The sequence below is a fragment of the Ambystoma mexicanum genome, chromosome 2q (assembly GCF_040938575.1).
Source record: "Ambystoma mexicanum isolate Mex_15411 chromosome 2q, UKY_AmexF1_1, whole genome shotgun sequence".
Taxonomy (NCBI): domain Eukaryota; kingdom Metazoa; phylum Chordata; class Amphibia; order Caudata; family Ambystomatidae; genus Ambystoma; species Ambystoma mexicanum.
In genome coordinates this window covers 1,462,119,859-1,462,141,745 of record NC_090924.1, presented here as the reverse complement: position 1 = coordinate 1,462,141,745, position 21,887 = coordinate 1,462,119,859, and the positions used below count along the sequence as shown (strand labels likewise).

Here is a 21,887-nt window from a genome sequence, read left to right as displayed (position 1 = left end):
CGCAATGCCCACGAAGCGTTTAGCCCCTCCTTTCCAAAGGAGGGCCTCGCGCTCCCACAATTGAAGAGCCGGGTTCTCCGGCCTTAAGCTCCGCCCTCATGCGGGTGGGGGCCGTGTGCGTGGCTCTCCGGAAGACGCTCGTATGCGTCTGAGCGTTGACTCCGCCTCCACGAGAGTTGGGGCACTCGCTCCTTCGCGTGCTCAGCCCTCCCGAAGGTGGGGGCTCTTTGCTCACTCGCGAGTGAGCCAACGCGGTCTCAGGCAAACCCCCGGAGTGCTGATACTGCAGCACGGGGCCACAAAATAACTCAAAACACGGATTACGCCTTCCCCACTACGCTGCGCGGTCCTTGTGCACTAACATAGCACTATGACAATACGAAATCTTCAATTATCTACAAATATACAACAAAACCCTAATACAAATGCTGACTGGCTGCGCAGCTAAGTGAAAAGGGTACTTATGTCTGGAGAGCAGGAAAAGAAGAGGAGGTTACAGGAAGAGGAAGGACTAGGTCACATGGCCAGGACACGGGGATCAGAGATCTAGGGTTGATGGGAAATGAAGTTTTGTAAAAAAAATAATAATAATAATAATACTTTGGTTTTCAACGAAATGATGGAGATTTTATTTGAGTTGTTGAAACTGCTGGAGAGCTAATAAATGAGAAGAGGAAGCATAATGCTCGCCTCCATCTTGACATAGAATGAAAGGCGCCGTTTGCTTGGACCCATTGGTGGCGTCGGGGCCTTGCAACTTTTTCAAATGACAGGGGCCTCAAACCTCGGGGGGTCGGGGGCTACAGCCACATGGTGTCAGGCAGCCGTCTTTTGACCTGGCAACATAATCTTTATATTCATGGCTTTACATGTGCGCTTTTCGGCTGCCCTTGCTGGGGCCCTTCCGACTGTCTGCTCCCTCGGGGTGTGAAGAAGTGGGCTAATCACTTGGTGGCCCTTGTACTCCGATGTCTCTGCGTCTGCCCCTCGCTGAGAAAGAAGCATTCATATCTGTGCAGTGGGCCTTTCGTGTTTCAGCTCCCTGCCTGGTGCTCCTCTCGGGATAATATGTCTCTTGGGGTCGGTTATAATGTCTGCACCCCACGGATACCGCAGACTCTCTTCCTCTGCTCTAAGCCGGGAGGGGCCCGCTCTTCATGTTGAAATGGGCTCCCAGAACAAGCCGATAAAGCTCTTCAGCCGAGCCGCCCCTGATGCGGGGAGCCTCCAGGGAGACCCTCTGCCTGGACCCGACAAGCGCCTAGATCCTATGTGACATGTTGAGCAGGAGCTGCACTGCGCAGCAGCAGGCCCCGGGGTCTTCCTGCACGTTTATCTAAAAATAGATTCCGTTCTGGATTTCTTTTCAAATAAACATGAAAGGACCCGTGAGACTTGTAAAGAGAGGTTGGCCGCTTCTAGGCGCTAGGACATGGATCTATTAAAGGATGGATTCAGGCACCCTACAGTAAGCCAGCGCATGGAGGGGGGTGGGGGGGAGGCGCCCGGCTCGCCCCCGCCCCCGCCCCCGCTGGGTTTAATGACTCAGGGTGTGGCCCTGACGGCTCCTCCTGCTGCGTTTTTTAAAGTTGCATGTTGCCGGGCTGTGATTGGCTGGGCACTGCCTGTGCCGCGGGAGACTTGAATCCTGGCAGCCCTGGCAGCGCTGCGGGGCGCAGGCGGCTGAGCTCTTCTCTTCAGCTTCCAAGGCTTGCAGCTGCCCCCCAACATCAGGAGCCCGACAGGTAGGGAGTAGGGTGGTGAGGGGGCGCAGATCGCCATGTAGGGGATTAGAAGCACTTGGGGGGGGGGGGGCAGGTTATGCCAAGGTCATACAGAGGTGTATGCAGGTGCCAGTGGGGGTGTTGCCCTCACGCTGTAGGCGGAGGGAGGGAGGGAGGGCGGGAGTTGGCAGCACGAGGTGGGGCTGGAGGGGCCACGAGCACCAGGTGTGTGTGGAGAGGGAGTCTATGGTTTCCGGAATGGAAGCTCCGCCCGTTCAGGCGCTTTTTCATAGATTTAAAATGTTTTCCAAGAGCCCGGAGATTTAAAAAAAAATAATAATATAAGGCGTGCAGCTAGTATTTAAATGTGCGCATGTTCATTTTTTAAAGTTATCTGCATTATTTATTTATTTACTTGTGTATAGTCAAATGTTGACTTTTTACAAGATAAGTTGCAGAAATTCAAGTTTTTGAAAAACCAAGTCTTATGAAGGTTTACTTTCTTCTCGTACAATTCGTACAGCTTCTGTTTGCTCCCTGGCACATTGTAGAATATTTGCCGCCGCAATGGTCCGTTTGGATTTATCGCCCGAAAGCCTCTTCTTCTCGAATGTTCGAGGCAGTGAAGAGAGGTAGGAGGTATGCGGCTCTGCCTCCTCCCGTAGCCGGGCATGACATGAATGCATGTCTGATGTTCCTCTATAGCAGGCGAGCTGGGCAGAGATCTTCTAGCCTGGGCATTATGGCGTGACATGAACCCATGTCTGATGTTCCTCTGCAGCAGGCGAGCTGGGCAGAGATCTTCTAGCCTGGGCATTATGGCGTGACATGAATACATGTCTGATGTTCCTCTACACCAGGCGAGCTGGGCAGAGATCTTCTAGCCTGGGCATTATGGCGTGACATGAACCCATGTCTGATGTTCCTCTGCAGCAGGCGAGCTGGGCAGAGATCTTCTAGCCTGGGCATTATGGCATGACATGAATACATGTCTGATGTTCCTCTACAGCAGGCGAGCTGGGCAGAGATCTTCTAGCCTGGGCATCTGGGCATTATGGCGTGACACGAATACATGTCTGATGTTCCTCTACAGCAGGCGAGCTGGGCAGAGATCTTCTAGCCTGGGCATTATGGCGTGACATGAATACATGTCTGATGTTCCTCTACAGCAGGCGAGCTGGGCAGAGATCTTCTAGCCTGGGCATTATGGCGTGACATGAACCCATGTCTGATGTTCCTCTACAGCAGGCGAGCTGGGCAGAGATCTTCTAGCCTGGGCATTATGGCGTGACATGAATACATGTCTGAAGTTCCTCTACAGCAGGCGAGCTGGGCAGAGATCTTCTAGCCTGGGCATTATGACATGACATGAATACATGTCTGAAGTTCCTCTACACCAGACGAGCTGGGCAGAGATCTTCTAGCCTGGGCATTATGGCGTGACATGAATACATGTCTTACATTTTCCGTCTCATGTTCCTCTGCAGCAGGCGAGCTGGGCAGAGATCTTCTAGCCTGGGCATTATGGCATGACATGAATACATGTCTGAAGTTCCTCTACAGCAGGCGAGCTGGGCAGAGATCTTCTAGCCTGGGCATTATGACATGACATGAATGCATGTCTGATGTTCCTCTACACCAGGCGAGCTGGGCAGAGATCTTCTAGCCTGGGCATTATGGCATGACATGAATACATGTCTGAAGTTCCTCTACACCAGACGAGCTGGGCAGAGATCTTCTAGCCTGGGCATTATGGCGTGACATGAATACATGTCTGATGTTCCTCTACAGCAGGCGAGCTGGGCAGAGATCTTCTAGCCTGGGCATTATGGCATGACATGAATACATGTCTGATGTTCCTCTACAGCAGGCGAGCTGGGCAGAGATCTTCTAGCCTGGGCATCTGGGCATTATGGCGTGACACGAATACATGTCTGATGTTCCTCTACAGCAGGCGAGCTGGGCAGAGATCTTCTAGCCTGGGCATTATGGCATGACATGAATACATGTCTGAAGTTCCTCTACAGCAGGCGAGCTGGGCAGAGATCTTCTAGCCTGGGCATTATGGCGTGACATGAATACATGTCTGATGTTCCTCTACAGCAGGCGAGCTGGGCAGAGATCTTCTAGCCTGGGCATTATGGCGTGACATGAATACATGTCTGAAGTTCCTCTACAGCAGGCGAGCTGGGCAGAGATCTTCTAGCCTGGGCATTATGACATGACATGAATGCATGTCTGATGTTCCTCTACACCAGGCGAGCTGGGCAGAGATCTTCTAGCCTGGGCATTATGGCGTGACATGAATACATGTCTGAAGTTCCTCTACAGCAGGCGAGCTGGGCAGAGATCTTCTAGCCTGGGCATTATGACATGACATGAATACATGTCTGATGTTCCTCTACACCAGGCGAGCTGGGCAGAGATCTTCTAGCCTGGGCATTATGGCGTGACATGAATACATGTCTGAAGTTCCTCTACAGCAGGCGAGCTGGGCAGAGATCTTCTAGCCTGGGCATTATGACATGACATGAATGCATGTCTGATGTTCCTCTACAGCAGGCGAGCTGGGCAGAGATCTTCTAGCCTGGGCATTATGGCATGACATGAATACATGTCTGAAGTTCCTCTACAGCAGGCGAGCTGGGCAGAGATCTTCTAGCCTGGGCATTATGACATGACATGAATGCATGTCTGATGTTCCTCTACACCAGGCGAGCTGGGCAGAGATCTTCTAGCCTGGGCATTATGACATGACATGAATGCATGTCTGATGTTCCTCTACACCAGGCGAGCTGGGCAGAGATCTTCTAGCCTGGGCATTATGGCATGACATGAATACATGTCTGAAGTTCCTCTACACCAGACGAGCTGGGCAGAGATCTTCTAGCCTGGGCATTATGGCGTGACATGAATACATGTCTGATGTTCCTCTACAGCAGGCGAGCTGGGCAGAGATCTTCTAGCCTGGGCATTATGGCATGACATGAATACATGTCTGATGTTCCTCTACAGCAGGCGAGCTGGGCAGAGATCTTCTAGCCTGGGCATCTGGGCATTATGGCGTGACACGAATACATGTCTGATGTTCCTCTACAGCAGGCGAGCTGGGCAGAGATCTTCTAGCCTGGGCATTATGGCATGACATGAATACATGTCTGAAGTTCCTCTACAGCAGGCGAGCTGGGCAGAGATCTTCTAGCCTGGGCATTATGGCGTGACATGAATACATGTCTGATGTTCCTCTACAGCAGGCGAGCTGGGCAGAGATCTTCTAGCCTGGGCATTATGGCGTGACATGAATACATGTCTGAAGTTCCTCTACAGCAGGCGAGCTGGGCAGAGATCTTCTAGCCTGGGCATTATGACATGACATGAATGCATGTCTGATGTTCCTCTACACCAGGCGAGCTGGGCAGAGATCTTCTAGCCTGGGCATTATGACATGACATGAATACATGTCTGATGTTCCTCTACACCAGGCGAGCTGGGCAGAGATCTTCTAGCCTGGGCATTATGGCGTGACATGAATACATGTCTGAAGTTCCTCTACAGCAGGCGAGCTGGGCAGAGATCTTCTAGCCTGGGCATTATGGCGTGACATGAATACATGTCTGATGTTCCTCTACAGCAGGCGAGCTGGGCAGAGATCTTCTAGCCTGGGCATTATGGCGTGACATGAATACATGTCTGAAGTTCCTCTACAGCAGGCGAGCTGGGCAGAGATCTTCTAGCCTGGGCATTATGGCGTGACATGAATACATGTCTGATGTTCCTCTGCAGCAGGCGAGCTGGGCAGAGATCTTCTAGCCTGGGCATTATGGCGTGACATGAATACATGTCTGATGTTCCTCTAAAGCAGGCGAGCTGGGCAGAGATCTTCTAGCCTGGGCATTATGGCATGACATGAATACATGTCTGATGTTCCTCTGCAGCAGGCGAGCTGGGCAGAGATCTTCTAGCCTGGGCATTATGGCGTGACATGAATACATGTCTGATGTTCCTCTGCAGCAGGCGAGCTGGGCAGAGATCTTCTAGCCTGGGCATTATGGCGTGACATGAATACATGTCTGATGTTCCTCTACAGCAGGCGAGCTGGGCAGAGATCTTCTAGCCTGGGCATTATGGCGTGACATGAATACATGTCTGATGTTCCTCTGCAGCAGGCGAGCTGGGCAGAGATCTTCTAGCCTGGGCATTATGGCGTGACATGAATACATGTCTGAAGTTCCCCTACACCAGGAGAGCTGGGCAGAGATCTTCTAGCCTGGGCATTATGGCGTGACATGAATACATGTCTGATGTTCCCCTGCAGCAGGCGAGCTGGGCAGAGATCTTCTAGCCTGGGCATTATGGCGTGACATGAATACATGTCTGATGTTCCCCTACAGCAGGCGAGCTGGGCAGAGATCTTCTAGCCTGGGCATTATGGCGTGACATGAACCCATGTCTGATGTTCCTCTACAGCAGGCGAGCTGGGCAGAGATCTTCTAGCCTGGGCATTATGGCGTGACATGAATACATGTCTGAAGTTCCTCAACAGCAGGCGAGCTGGGCAGAGATCTTCTAGCCTGGGCATTATGGCGTGACATGAATACATGTCTGAAGTTCCTCTACAGCAGGCGAGCTGGGCAGAGATCTTCTAGCCTGGGCATTATGGCATGACATGAATACATGTCTGATGTTCCTCTACAGCAGGCGAGCTGGGCAGAGATCTTCTAGCCTGGGCATTATGGCATGACATGAATACATGTCTGATGTTCCTCTACAGCAGGCGAGCTGGGCAGAGATCTTCTAGCCTGGGCATTATGGCATGACATAAATACATGTCTTACATTTTCCATCTCATGTTCCTCTACAGCAGGCGAGCTGGGCAGAGATCTTCTAGCCTGGGCATTATGGCATGACATGAATACATGTCTTACATTTTCCGTCTCATGTTCCTCTACAGCAGGCGAGCTGGGCAGAGATCTTCTAGCCTGGGCATTATGGCATGACATGAATACATGTCTGATGTTCCTCTACAGCAGGCGAGCTGGGCAGAGATCTTCTAGCCTGGGCATTATGGCGTGACATGAATACATGTCTGATGTTCCTCTACAGCAGGCGAGCTGGGCAGAGATCTTCTAGCCTGGGCATTATGGCGTGACATGAATACATGTCTGAAGTTCCTCTACAGCAGGCGAGCTGGGCAGAGATCTTCTAGCCTGAGCATTATGGCATGACATGAATACATGTCTTACATTTTCCGTCTCATGTTCCTCTGCAGCAGGCGAGCTGGGCAGAGATCTTCTAGCCTGGGCATTATGGCATGACATGAATACATGTCTGATGTTCCTCTACAGCAGGCGAGCTGGGCAGAGATCTTCTAGCCTGGGCATTATGGCATGACATGAATACATGTCTGATGTTCCTCTACAGCAGGCGAGCTGGGCAGAGATCTTCTAGCCTGGGCATCTGGGCATTATGGCGTGACATGAATACATGTCTGATGTTCCTCTACACCAGGCGAGCTGGGCAGAGATCTTCTAGCCTGGGCATTATGGCATGACATTAATACATGTCTGATGTTCCTCTACAGCAGGCGAGCTGGGCAGAGATCTTCTAGCCTGGGCATTATGGCATGACATGAATACATGTCTGAAGTTCCTCTACACCAGGCGAGCTGGGCAGAGATCTTCCAGCCTGGGCATTATGGCGTGACATGAATACATGTCTGATGTTCCTCTACAGCAGGCGAGCTGGGCAGAGATCTTCCAGCCTGGGCATTATGGCGTGACATGAATACATGTCTGATGTTCCTCTACACCAGGCGAGCTGGGCAGAGATCTTCTAGCCTGGGCATTATGGCATGACATGAATACATGTCTGAAGTTCCTCTACAGCAGGCGAGCTGGGCAGAGATCTTCTAGCCTGGGCATTATGGCATGACATGAATACATGTCTGAAGTTCCTCTACAGCAGGAGACCTGGGCAGAGATCTTCTAGCCTGGGCATTATGGCATGACACGAATACATGTCTGATGTTCCTCTACAGCAGGCGAGCTGGGCAGAGATCTTCTAGCCTGGGCATTATGGCATGACATGAATACATGTCTGAAGTTCCTCTACAGCAGGCGAGCTGGGCAGAGATCTTCTAGCCTGGGCATCTGGGCATTATGGCATGACATGAATACATGTCTGATGTTCCTCCACACCAGGCGAGCTGGGCAGAGATCTTCTAGCCTGGGCATTATGGCATGACATGAATACATGTCTGAAGTTCCTCTACACCAGTCGAGCTGGGCAGAGATCTTCTAGCCTGAGCATTATGGCATGACATGAATACATGTCTTACATTTTCCGTCTCATGTTCCTCTGCAGCAGGCGAGCTGGGCAGAGATCTTCTAGCCTGGGCATTATGGCATGACATGAATACATGTCTGATGTTCCTCTACAGCAGGCGAGCTGGGCAGAGATCTTCTAGCCTGGGCATTATGGCATGACATGAATACATGTCTGATGTTCCTCTACAGCAGGCGAGCTGGGCAGAGATCTTCTAGCCTGGGCATTATGGCATGACATGAATACATGTCTGATGTTCCTCTACACCAGGCGAGCTGGGCAGAGATCTTCTAGCCTGGGCATTATGGCATGACATGAATACATGTCTGAAGTTCCTCTAAAGCAGGCGAGCTGGGCAGAGATCTTCTAGCCTGGGCATTATGGCGTGACATGAATACATGTCTGATGTTCCTCTACAGCAGGCGAGCTGGGCAGAGATCTTCTAGCCTGGGCATTATGGCGTGACATGAATACATGTCTGATGTTCCTCTACAGCAGGCGAGCTGGGCAGAGATCTTCTAGCCTGGGCATTATGGCATGACACAAATACATGTCTGATGTTCCTCTACACCAGGCGAGCTGGGCAGAGATCTTCTAGCCTGGGCATTATGGCATGACATGAATACATGTCTGAAGTTCCTCTACAGCAGGCGAGCTGGGCAGAGATCTTCTAGCCTGGGCATTATGGCGTGACATGAATACATGTCTGATGTTCCTCTACAGCAGGCGAGCTGGGCAGAGATCTTCTAGCCTGGGCATTATGGCGTGACATGAACACATGTCTGATGTTCCTCTACAGCAGGCGAGCTGGGCAGAGATCTTCTAGCCTGGGCATTATGGCGTGACATGAATACATGTCTGAAGTTCCTCAACAGCAGGCGAGCTGGGCAGAGATCTTCTAGCCTGGGCATTATGGCGTGACATGAATACATGTCTGAAGTTCCTCTACAGCAGGCGAGCTGGGCAGAGATCTTCTAGCCTGGGCATTATGGCATGACATGAATACATGTCTGAAGTTCCTCTAAAGCAGGCGAGCTGGGCAGAGATCTTCTAGCCTGGGCATTATGGCGTGACATGAATACATGTCTGATGTTCCTCTACAGCAGGCGAGCTGGGCAGAGATCTTCTAGCCTGGGCATTATGGCGTGACATGAATACATGTCTGATGTTCCTCTACAGCAGGCGAGCTGGGCAGAGATCTTCTAGCCTGGGCATTATGGCATGACACAAATACATGTCTGATGTTCCTCTACACCAGGCGAGCTGGGCAGAGATCTTCTAGCCTGGGCATTATGGCATGACATGAATACATGTCTGAAGTTCCTCTAAAGCAGGCGAGCTGGGCAGAGATCTTCTAGCCTGGGCATTATGGCGTGACATGAATACATGTCTGATGTTCCTCTACAGCAGGCGAGCTGGGCAGAGATCTTCTAGCCTGGGCATTATGGCGTGACATGAATACATGTCTGATGTTCCTCTACAGCAGGCGAGCTGGGCAGAGATCTTCTAGCCTGGGCATTATGGCATGACACAAATACATGTCTGATGTTCCTCTACACCAGGCGAGCTGGGCAGAGATCTTCTAGCCTGGGCATTATGGCGTGACACGAATACATGTCTGATGTTCCCCTGCAGCAGGCGAGCTGGGCAGAGATCTTCTAGCCTGGGCATTATGGCGTGACACGAATACATGTCTGATGTTCCTCTACAGCAGGCGAGCTGGGCAGAGATCTTCTAGCCTGGGCATTATGGCGTGACATGAACACATGTCTGATGTTCCTCTACAGCAGGCGAGCTGGGCAGAGATCTTCTAGCCTGGGCATTATGGCGTGACATGAATACATGTCTGAAGTTCCTCAACAGCAGGCGAGCTGGGCAGAGATCTTCTAGCCTGGGCATTATGGCGTGACATGAATACATGTCTGAAGTTCCTCTACAGCAGGCGAGCTGGGCAGAGATCTTCTAGCCTGGGCATTATGGCATGACATGAATACATGTCTGATGTTCCTCTACAGCTGGCGAGCTGGGCAGAGATCTTCTAGCCTGGGCATTATGGCATGACATGAATACATGTCTGATGTTCCTCTACAGCAGGCGAGCTGGGCAGAGATCTTCTAGCCTGGGCATTATGGCGTGACATGAATACATGTCTGAAGTTCCTCTACAGCAGGCGAGCTGGGCAGAGATCTTCTAGCCTGAGCATTATGGCATGACATGAATACATGTCTTACATTTTCCGTCTCATGTTCCTCTGCAGCAGGCGAGCTGGGCAGAGATCTTCTAGCCTGGGCATTATGGCATGACATGAATACATGTCTGATGTTCCTCTACAGCAGGCGAGCTGGGCAGAGATCTTCTAGCCTGGGCATCTGGGCATTATGGCGTGACATGAATACATGTCTGATGTTCCTCTACACCAGGCGAGCTGGGCAGAGATCTTCTAGCCTGGGCATTATGGCATGACATGAATACATGTCTGAAGTTCCTCTACACCAGGCGAGCTGGGCAGAGATCTTCCAGCCTGGGCATTATGGCGTGACATGAATACATGTCTGATGTTCCTCTACACCAGGCGAGCTGGGCAGAGATCTTCTAGCCTGGGCATTATGGCATGACATGAATACATGTCTGATGTTCCTCTACAGCAGGCGAGCTGGGCAGAGATCTTCTAGCCTGGGCATTATGGCATGACATGAATACATGTCTGAAGTTCCTCTACACCAGGCGAGCTGGGCAGAGATCTTCCAGCCTGGGCATTATGGCGTGACATGAATACATGTCTGATGTTCCTCTACAGCAGGCGAGCTGGGCAGAGATCTTCCAGCCTGGGCATTATGGCGTGACATGAATACATGTCTGATGTTCCTCTACACCAGGCGAGCTGGGCAGAGATCTTCTAGCCTGGGCATTATGGCATGACATGAATACATGTCTGAAGTTCCTCTACAGCAGGCGAGCTGGGCAGAGATCTTCTAGCCTGGGCATTATGGCATGACATGAATACATGTCTGAAGTTCCTCTACAGCAGGAGACCTGGGCAGAGATCTTCTAGCCTGGGCATTATGGCATGACACGAATACATGTCTGATGTTCCTCTACACCAGGCGAGCTGGGCAGAGATCTTCTAGCCTGGGCATTATGGCATGACATGAATACATGTCTGAAGTTCCTCTACAGCAGGCGAGCTGGGCAGAGATCTTCTAGCCTGGGCATCTGGGCATTATGGCATGACATGAATACATGTCTGATGTTCCTCCACACCAGGCGAGCTGGGCAGAGATCTTCTAGCCTGGGCATTATGGCATGACATGAATACATGTCTGAAGTTCCTCTACACCAGGCGAGCTGGGCAGAGATCTTCTAGCCTGGGCATTATGGCATGACATGAATACATGTCTGATGTTCCTCTACACCAGGCGAGCTGGGCAGAGATCTTCTAGCCTGGGCATTATGGCATGACATGAATACATGTCTGAAGTTCCTCTAAAGCAGGCGAGCTGGGCAGAGATCTTCTAGCCTGGGCATTATGGCGTGACATGAATACATGTCTGATGTTCCTCTACAGCAGGCGAGCTGGGCAGAGATCTTCTAGCCTGGGCATTATGGCGTGACATGAATACATGTCTGATGTTCCTCTACAGCAGGCGAGCTGGGCAGAGATCTTCTAGCCTGGGCATTATGGCATGACACAAATACATGTCTGATGTTCCTCTACACCAGGCGAGCTGGGCAGAGATCTTCTAGCCTGGGCATTATGGCATGACATGAATACATGTCTGAAGTTCCTCTACAGCAGGCGAGCTGGGCAGAGATCTTCTAGCCTGGGCATCTGGGCATTATGGCATGACATGAATACATGTCTTATGTTCCTCTACACCAGGCGAGCTGGGCAGAGATCTTCTAGCTTGGGCATTATGGCATGACATGAATACATGTCTGAAGTTCCTCTACACCAGGCGAGCTGGGCAGAGATCTTCTAGCCTGGGCATTATGGCATGACATGAATACATGTCTGATGTTCCTCTACACCAGGCGAGCTGGGCAGAGATCTTCTAGCCTGGGCATTATGGCGTGACATGAATACATGTCTGAAGTTCCTCTACAGCAGGCGAGCTGGGCAGAGATCTTCTAGCCTGGGCATTATGGCGTGACATGAATACATGTCTGAAGTTCCTCTACAGCAGGCGAGCTGGGCAGAGATCTTCTAGCCTGGGCATTATGGCGTGACATGAATACATGTCTGAAGTTCCTCTGCAGCAGGCGAGCTGGGCAGAGATCTTCTAGCCTGGGCATTATGGCATGACATGAATACATGTCTGAAGTTCCTCTGCAGCAGGCGAGCTGGGCAGAGATCTTCTAGCCTGGGCATTATGGCATGACATGAATACATGTCTGATGTTCCTCTACAGCAGGCGAGCTGGGCAGAGATCTTCTAGCCTGGGCATTATGGCGTGACATGAATACATGTCTGATGTTCCTCTACAGCAGGCGAGCTGGGCAGAGATCTTCTAGCCTGGGCATTATGGCGTGACATGAATACATGTCTGTTTCCTCTACAGCAGGCGAGCTGGGCAGAGATCTTCTAGCCTGGGCATTATGGCGTGACATGAATACGTGTCTGATGTTCCTCTACACCAGGCGAGCTGGGCAGAGATCTTCTAGCCTGGGCATTATGGCGTGACATGAATACATGTCTGAAGTTCCTCTACAGCAGGCGAGCTGGGCAGAGCTCTTCTAGCCTGGGCATTATGGCATGACATGAATACATGTCTTACATTTTCCGTCTCATGTTCCTCTACACCAGGCGAGCTGGGCAGAGATCTTCTAGCCAGGGCATTATGGCGTGACATGAATACATATCTGATGTTCCTCTACACCAGGCGAGCTGGGCAGAGATCTTCTAGCCTGGGCATTATGGCGTGACATGAATACATGTCTGAAGTTCCTCTACAGCAGGCGAGCTGGGCAGAGCTCTTCTAGCCTGGGCATTATGGCATGACATGAATACATGTCTTACATTTTCCGTCTCATGTTCCTCTACACCAGGCGAGCTGGGCAGAGATCTTCTAGCCTGGGCATTATGGCATGACATGAATACATGTCTTACATTTTCTGTCTCATGTTCCTCTACAGCAGGCGAGCTGGGCAGAGATCTTCTAGCCTGGGCATTATGGCATGACATGAATACATGTCTGATGTTCCTCTACAGCAGGCGAGCTGGGCAGAGATCTTCTAGCCTGGGCATTATGGTATGACATGAATACATGTCTGAAGTTCCTCTACAGCAGGCGAGCTGGGCAGAGATCTTCTAGCCTGGGCATCTGGGCATTATGGCATGACATGAATACATGTCTGAAGTTCCTCTACAGCAGGCGAGCTGGGCAGAGATCTTCTAGCCTGGGCATTATGGCATGACATGAATACATGTCTGATGTTCCTCTACACCAGGCGAGCTGGGCAGAGATCTTGTAGCCTGGGCATTATGGCATGACATGAATACATGTCTGATGTTCCTCTACACCAGGCGAGCTGGGCAGAGATCTTGTAGCCTGGGCATTATGGCATGACATGAATACATGTCTGATGTTCCTCTACAGCAGGCGAGCTGGGCAGAGATCTTCTAGCCTGGGCATTATGGCATGACATAAATACATGTCTGAAGTTCCTCTACAGCAGGCGAGCTGGGCAGAGATCTTCTAGCCTGGGCATCTGGGCATTATGGCATGACATGAATACATGTCTGAAGTTCCTCTACAGCAGGCGAGCTGGGCAGAGATCTTCTAGCCTGGGCATTATGGCATGACATGAATACATGTCTGAAGTTCCTCTACAGCAGGCGAGCTGGGCAGAGATCTTCTAGCCTGGGCATCTGGGCATTATGGCGTGACATGAATACATGTCTGAAGTTCCTCTACAGCAGGCGAGCTGGGCAGAGATCTTCTAGCCTGGGCATTATGGCATGACATGAATACATGTCTGAAGTTCCTCTACAGCAGGCGAGCTGGGCAGAGATCTTCTAGCCTGGGCATTATGGCGTGACATGAATACATTTCTGATGTTCCTCTACACCAGGCGAGCTGGGCAGAGATCTTCTAGCCTGGGCATTATGGCATGACATGAATACATGTCTGATGTTCCTCTACAGCAGGCGAGCTGGGCAGAGATCTTCTAGCCTGGGCATTATGGCATGACATGAATACATGTCTGAAGTTCCTCTACAGCAGGCGAGCTGGGCAGAGATCTTCTAGCCTGGGCATTATGGCATGACATGAATACATGTCTGATGTTCCTCTACAGCAGGCGAGCTGGGCAGAGCTCTTCTAGCCTGGGCATTATGGCATGACATGAATACATGTCTTACATTTTCCGTCTCATGTTCCTCTACAGCAGGCGAGCTGGGCAGAGATCTTCTAGCCTGGGCATTATGGCATGACATGAATACATGTCTGATGTTCCTCTACAGCAGGCGAGCTGGGCAGAGATATTCTAGCCTGGGCATTATGGCGTGACATGAATACATGTCTGATGTTCCTCTACAGCAGGCGAGCTGGGCAGAGATCTTCTAGCCTGGGCATTATGGCGTGACATGAATACATGTCTGAAATTCCTCTACAGCAGGCGAGCTGGGCAGAGATCTTCTAGCCTGGGCATCTGGGCATTATGGCGTGACACGAATACATGTCTGATGTTCCTCTACAGCAGGCGAGCTGGGCAGAGATCTTCTAGCCTGGGCATTATGGCGTGACATGAATACATGTCTGATGTTCCTCTACAGCAGGCGAGCTGGGCAGAGATCTTCTAGCCTGGGCATTATGGCGTGACATGAATACATGTCTGAAGTTCCTCTACAGCAGGCGAGCTGGGCAGAGATCTTCTAGCCTGGGCATCTGGGCATTATGGCGTGACACGAATACATGTCTGATGTTCCTCTACAGCAGGCGAGCTGGGCAGAGATCTTCTAGCCTGGGCATTATGGCGTGACATGAATACATGTCTGATGTTCCTCTACAGCAGGCGAGCTGGGCAGAGATCTTCTAGCCTGGGCATTATGGCGTGACATGAATACATGTCTGATGTTCCTCTACAGCAGGCGAGCTGGGCAGAGATCTTCTAGCCTGGGCATTATGGCGTGACATGAATACATGTCTGAAGTTCCTCTACAGCAGGCGAGCTGGGCAGAGATCTTCTAGCCTGGGCATTATGGCATGACATGAATACATGTCTGATGTTCCTCTACAGCAGGCGAGCTGGGCAGAGATCTTCTAGCCTGGGCATTATGGCATGACATGAATACATGTCTGAAGTTCCTCTACACCAGACGAGCTGGGCAGAGATCTTCTAGCCTGGGCATTATGGCATGACATGAATACATGTCTGATATTCCTCTACAGCAGGCGAGCTGGGCAGAGATCATCAAGCCTGGGCATTATGGCATGGCATGAATACATGTCTGATGTTCTTCTACAGCAGGCGAGCTGGGCAGAGATCTTCTAGCCTGGGCATTATGGCGTGACATGAATACAGGTCTGAAGTTCCTCTACAACAGGCCAGCTGGGCAGAGATCTTCTAGCCTGGGCATTATGGCGTGACATGAATACATGTCTGATGTTCCTCTACAGCAGGCGAGCTGGGCAGAGATCTTCTAGCCTGGGCATTATGGCGTGACATGAATACATGTCTGAAGTTCCTCTACAGCAGGCGAGCTGGGCAGAGATCTTCTATCCTGGGCATTATGGCGTGACATGAATACATGTCTGAAGTTCCTCTACAGCAGGCGAGCTGGGCAGTGATCTTCTAGCCTGGGCATTATGGCGTGACATGAATACATGTCTGATGTTCCTCTAAAGCAGGCGAGCTGGGCAGAGATCTTCTAGCCTGGGCATTATGGCATGACATGAATACATGTCTGATGTTCCTCTACAGCAGGCGAGCTGGGCAGAGATCTTCTAGCCTGGGCATTATGGCATGACATGAATACATGTCTGAAGTTCCTCTACACCAGGCGAGCTGGGCAGAGATCTTCTAGCCTGGGCATTATGGCATGACATGAATACATGTCTGATGTTCCTCTACAGCAGGCGAGCTGGGCAGAGATATTCTAGCCTGGGCATTATGGCATGACATGAATACATGTCTGATGTTCCTCTACAGCAGGCGAGCTGGGCAGAGATCTTCTAGCCTGGGCATTATGGCGTGACATGAATACATGTCTGAAGTTCCTCTACAGCAGGCGAGCTGGGCAGAGATCTTCTAGCCTGGGCATCTGGGCATTATGGCGTGACACGAATACATGTCTGATGTTCCTCTACAGCAGGCGAGCTGGGCAGAGATCTTCTAGCCTGGGCATTATGGCGTGACATGAATACATGTCTGATGTTCCTCTACAGCAGGCGAGCTGGGCAGAGATCTTCTAGCCTGGGCATTATGGCGTGACATGAATACATGTCTGAAGTTCCTCTACAGCAGGCGAGCTGGGCAGAGATCTTCTAGCCTGGGCATCTGGGCATTATGGCGTGACACGAATACATGTCTGATGTTCCTCTACAGCAGGCGAGCTGGGCAGAGATCTTCTAGCCTGGGCATTATGGCGTGACATGAATACATGTCTGATGTTCCTCTACAGCAGGCGAGCTGGGCAGAGATCTTCTAGCCTGGGCATTATGGCGTGACATGAATACATGTCTGATGTTCCTCTACAGCAGGCGAGCTGGGCAGAGATCTTCTAGCCTGGGCATTATGGCGTGACATGACTACATGTCTGAAGTTCCTCTACAGCAGGCGAGCTGTGCAGAGATCTTCTAGCCTGGGCATTATGGCATGACATGAATACATGTCTGATGTTCCTCTACAGCAGGCGAGCTGGGCAGAGATCTTCTAGCCTGGGCATTATGGCATGACATGAATACATGTCTGAAGTTCCTCTACACCAGCCGAGCTGGGCAGAGATCTTCTAGCCTGGGCATTATGGCATGACATGAATACATGTCTGATATTCCTCTACAGCAGGCGAGCTGGGCAGAGATCATCTAGCCTGGGCATTATGGCATGGCATGAATACATGTCTGATGTTCCTCTACAGCAGGCGAGCTGGGCAGAGATCTTCTAGCCTGGGCATTATGGCGTGACATGAATACAGGTCTGAAGTTCCTCTACAACAGGCCAGCTGGGCAGAGATCTTCTAGCCTGGGCATTATGGCGTGACATGAATACATGTCTGAAGTTCCTCTACAGCAGGCGAGCTGGGCAGAGATCTTCTATCCTGGGCATTATGGCGTGACATGAATACATGTCTGAAGTTCCTCTAAAGCAGGCGAGCTGGGCAGAGATCTTCTAGCCTGGGCATTATGGCATGACATGAATACATGTCTGATGTTCCTCTACAGCAGGCGAGCTGGGCAGAGATCTTCTAGCCTGGGCATTATGGCATGACATGAATACATGTCTGAAGTTCCTCTACACCAGGCGAGCTGGGCAGAGATCCTCTAGCCTGGGCATTATGGCATGACATGAATACATGTCTGAAGTTCCCCTACACCAGGCGATCTGGGCAGAGATCTTCTAGCCTGGGCATTATGGCATGACATGAATACATGTCTGATGTTCCTCTACAGCAGGCGAGCTGGGCAGAGATCTTCTAGCCTGGGCATTATGGCATGACATGAATACATGTGTTACATTTTCCGTCTCATGTTCCTCTGCAGCAGGCGAGCTGGGCAGAGATCTTCTAGCCTGGGCATTATGGCGTGACATGAATACATGTCTGATGTTCCTCTACAGCAGGCGAGCTGGGCAGAGATCTTCTAGCCTGGGCATTATGGCATGACATGAATACATGTCTGAAGTTCCTCTACAGCAGGCGAGCTGGGCAGAGATCTTCTAGCCTGGGCATTATGGCATGACATGAATACATGTCTGATGTTCCTCTACACCAGGCGAGCTGGGCAGAGATCTTCTAGCCTGGGCATTATGGCGTGACATGAATATATGTCTGATGTTCCTCTACACCAGGCAAGCTGGGCAGAGATCTTCTAGCCTGGGCATTATGGCATGACATGAATACATGTCTGATGTTCCTCTACACCAGGCGAGCTGGGCAGAGATCTTCAAGCCTGGGCATTATGGCATGACATGAATACATGTCTTACATTTTCCGTCTCATGTTCCTCTACAGCAGGCGAGCTGGGCAGAGATCTTCTAGACTGGGCATTATGGCATGACATGAATACATGTCTGATGTTCCTCTGCAGCAGGCGAGCTGGGCAGAGATCTTCTAGCCTGGGCATTCTGGCATGACATGAATACATGTCTGATGTTCCTCTACACCAGGCGAGCTGGGCAGAGATCTTCTAGCCTGGGCATTATGGCGTGACATGAATACATGTCTGATGTTCCTCTACACCAGGCAAGCTGGGCAGAGATCTTCTAGCCTGGGCATTATGGCATGACATGAATACATGTCTGATGTTCCTCTACACCAGGCGAGCTGGGCAGAGATCTTCTAGCCTGGGCATTATGGCATGACATGAATACATGTCTTACATTTTCCGTCTCATGTTCCTCTACAGCAGGCGAGCTGGGCAGAGATCTTCTAGCCTGGGCATTATGGCATGACATGAATACACGTCTGATGTTCCTCTGCAGCAGGCGAGCTGGGCAGAGATCTTCTAGCCTGGGCATTATGGCATGACATGAATACATGTCTGATGTTCCTCTACAGCAGGCGAGCCGGGCAGAGATCTTCTAGCCTGGGCATTATGGCGTGACATGAATACATGTCTGATGTTCCTCTACAGCAGGCGAGCTGGGCAGAGATCTTCTAGCCTGGGTATTATGACATGACATGAATACATGTCTTACATTTTCCGTCTCATGTTCCTCTACAGGAGGCGAGCTGGGCAGAGATCTTCTAGCCTGGGCATTATGGCATGACATGAATACATGTCTGATGTTCCTCTGCAGCAGGCGAGCTGGGCAGAGATCTTCTAGCCTGGGCATTATGGCATGACATGAATACATGTCTGAAGTTCCTCTACAGCAGGCGAGCTGGGCAGAGATCTTTTAGCCTGGGCATTATGGCGTGACATGAATACATGTCTGATGTTCCTCTACAGCAGGCGAGCTGGGCAGAGACCTTCTAGGCTGGATCTCCTGCTCGCAAGAAGATGTTCCTTGGCCTTTTGTCCGGAAATTTGCTTATGTAAGCAAAGGTTTCCCTGGCCTGTCTGGTCCCTGGAAGTAAATGGTTTGGCAGTTCATTGCTAGTGGCTCGCTCTTGGATGTTGATCCAATCCAGATTGTCCATTTTTTTAATTACTCTTTGTGGATTTACTACTAGGACTTCTTGGGTACAGGATATGGTCTCCAGCTGGCGCTTTCTCATAGTCAGCCAATAGTTTAACATCTGGCAGCTTTCTTTTTGAACTTCTTCAGCAATCAGCCGATAGACAGGCGGGCTGTCCTGCGTCCCCATCTTTCTATACAGCTGCATGGAGTTATGGTCTACCATTGCTGACGGAGAGATCAGACCCAATTCACGTCTGATAGCAGCCACAGATGTTGATTTAGGTACGTTGAGGACGGTTCTCCATAGAAATCCTTCTAACTTTGGCCATATTGTAGTTGGGATGGCTAGACAAGCGTCCATCCTGTAGACGATCGATGGCAACACTTTTTGGTTGTATAGAATTGAATAGTGGGCAGCCGAGACAACCTACCATATTTGTTGTCGATTCCTCTAGTTTGCGTGGTGAGATTGCGCATTTTGTCCCAGAGAACTTCTTGCATACGGGTGTCAGATTTAGAGCAGTCGATCGTAACTCCAAGGTATTTAAAGTATGTAACTGATTCAATTTTAGAGCCATCCAAATACCAGCTCGGTGTTTTGCCTCTTTTTGTAGATTTCTCCAAGGCCTGAATATTTGTCTTCTTCTTATTGATTTCCAAGTTATTTCAATGTAGCTCACCAGGTTATTCAGTTGTCTTTGGAGACCGATAGGTGTTTGGTCCAACAATATCAAATCGTCGGCGTAGAGCAACCGTGAGACACTGAAATTACCGATGTTTGGTGGAAATGAACGAACTGTTGACGCCAAATCTTTGTAGTCGCCCAAGAACGTGAATAACCGGGCGGGGGCCAAGGGGCAGCCCTGTTTCACTGCCCTGTTTCATGGAATTTCCGATTACAGCAGACCTTGTTGACTGAGCCGGACTCGCATTTTTGTGTTGGTATGCAACGCGATTAAGGGGCCCATGATCTCTGATGGGCATTTCCAGGCTACAAGTTCCTGCCAGAGTTTTACCCGATCCACTCAGTCGAACACCTGGGTTAGGTTGATGAAAGCTAGGAACACTCTAGGGACACCTGCTCTGATCTTGCTTTTGAGGATGTTTAAAATCGTGATGTTCACAGAGGTGCTCATATTTTTCAGAAAACCCGTTTGAAAGGGGTCAGCACAAAGGGAGAGCCTTGCCCATGCTTGGAATCTTACAAGAAGAAGAGATGCAAAGACCTTGCCAATGATGTCGAGGAAGGCGATAGGGTGGTAATAACTCGGGTCCTCCCTGTTGCCCTTTTTAAAAATTGGTAACACCATGGCCGTGAACCACGAAGTCGGGATTTTATTTAGTTCTTTACATCGACTAAAGATCTGGCTGATAACAGTTGTCCATTCCTCTGGCTGGCGTTTTAAATTAGCGTTCGTCAGGCCATCTGGACCGGTGGCTCTTTGTTAATATCGCCTTTGTCTGTTGGGTGCACCCACGCAGCACTGATGTTCATTTTCAGAGTTGTTGGGGGGGCTGGAGGAGGTGAAAAAAGGGCCGTAAAGTAATTTACCCATTTAATTTCACCAACCGAGTTTGTGAGAGTCTCATTAGTTCTGGAGCTATTGTTCTTTATTAGATTCCAGAATTCTCTGGTATTTTTACTGCCCACGATTTTGAGCATTTGTTCCGAGTGGTGCTGGTAAAGGATAATCCGATGGTTCTTAAGCCAGGATTTCTAATTCTTTGTCTACACAGCTAGGATCGACTCGTATTTTGCTTCATTGTCGCCCTTTTTACCTTCCTTAGAGTCTTTCTTCGGTCGACCAAAACTTTGTTATAGCTGTGGTTTCTCGTGTGACTGGAAATTGGCCTAGAAGTCTGGCCTATTCCGTAGGTCATTAGTAGAGGTTGGTAATTAACTGCTGACATTGGGCCACCATCTCCGTTCTTCACGGGCAGGAGGCTGTACTTATTTGTTAAGTCGACGATATTGCTGGCCGTCAGCCGCAATATAGTCTGTTGCTGGTTGACGTCGATTTTAGGTTTATAAGACTGGTTTTCCGGTCGTCTAGAGCTCCAGGCCATGGGAAGCAGATTGTGATCACTTTCCTCAGTCCTTTGCACCTTAAAAGCTGAAATTAGCGATAGAAGGGCATGTGAGACGAAGATGTAATCTAGGGCCGCAGAAACGTTTTCTCTTTCCCATGTTGCAGGCTGCGGACCGTTGTCAAGGATTGCTGCTGCATTATGAAAATTCCTTGAGTTCATTAATTCAGTCCATATCACACCTCTCTCCTCAGCAAGAGATCTATCGGTTTCCGGTACTGGGGTCACTCCAGGTAACGGGCATTTGGCATTTAGATCTCCGTAGATAATCATGGCCGATACCTGGTAGTCAACGAGTAACATGTCTATAGTTTTAGCCACGGACGTACAGAAATGTTTGTTAGTAGTTTTCTGTGGATTCTAGTAAAGCGTGATAATGGCCAACTGGGACAATTCCAACTTTGCAGTGGATGCTTTAATGTGTTCCCAGGTTAACTGCCTTACCAATTGACCATAGGACTCCGATAT

The 21,887-nt window shown here is 50.2% G+C and overlaps 1 protein-coding gene across 2 annotated transcripts in view; it reads left to right on the top strand.

The window, feature by feature from the left end:
* Positions 1-1,629: 1,629 nt before the first annotated feature.
* LOC138570265 (uncharacterized) overlaps positions 1,630-21,887 on the top strand; it is a 326,232-nt gene continuing 305,974 nt past the window's right edge. For both annotated transcript variants that reach the window (XM_069649033.1, XM_069649032.1), the window contains exon 1: positions 1,630-1,745. The gene's annotated coding sequence lies outside the window, so the exon portion shown is untranslated. The remainder of the gene's footprint in view (positions 1,746-21,887) is intronic.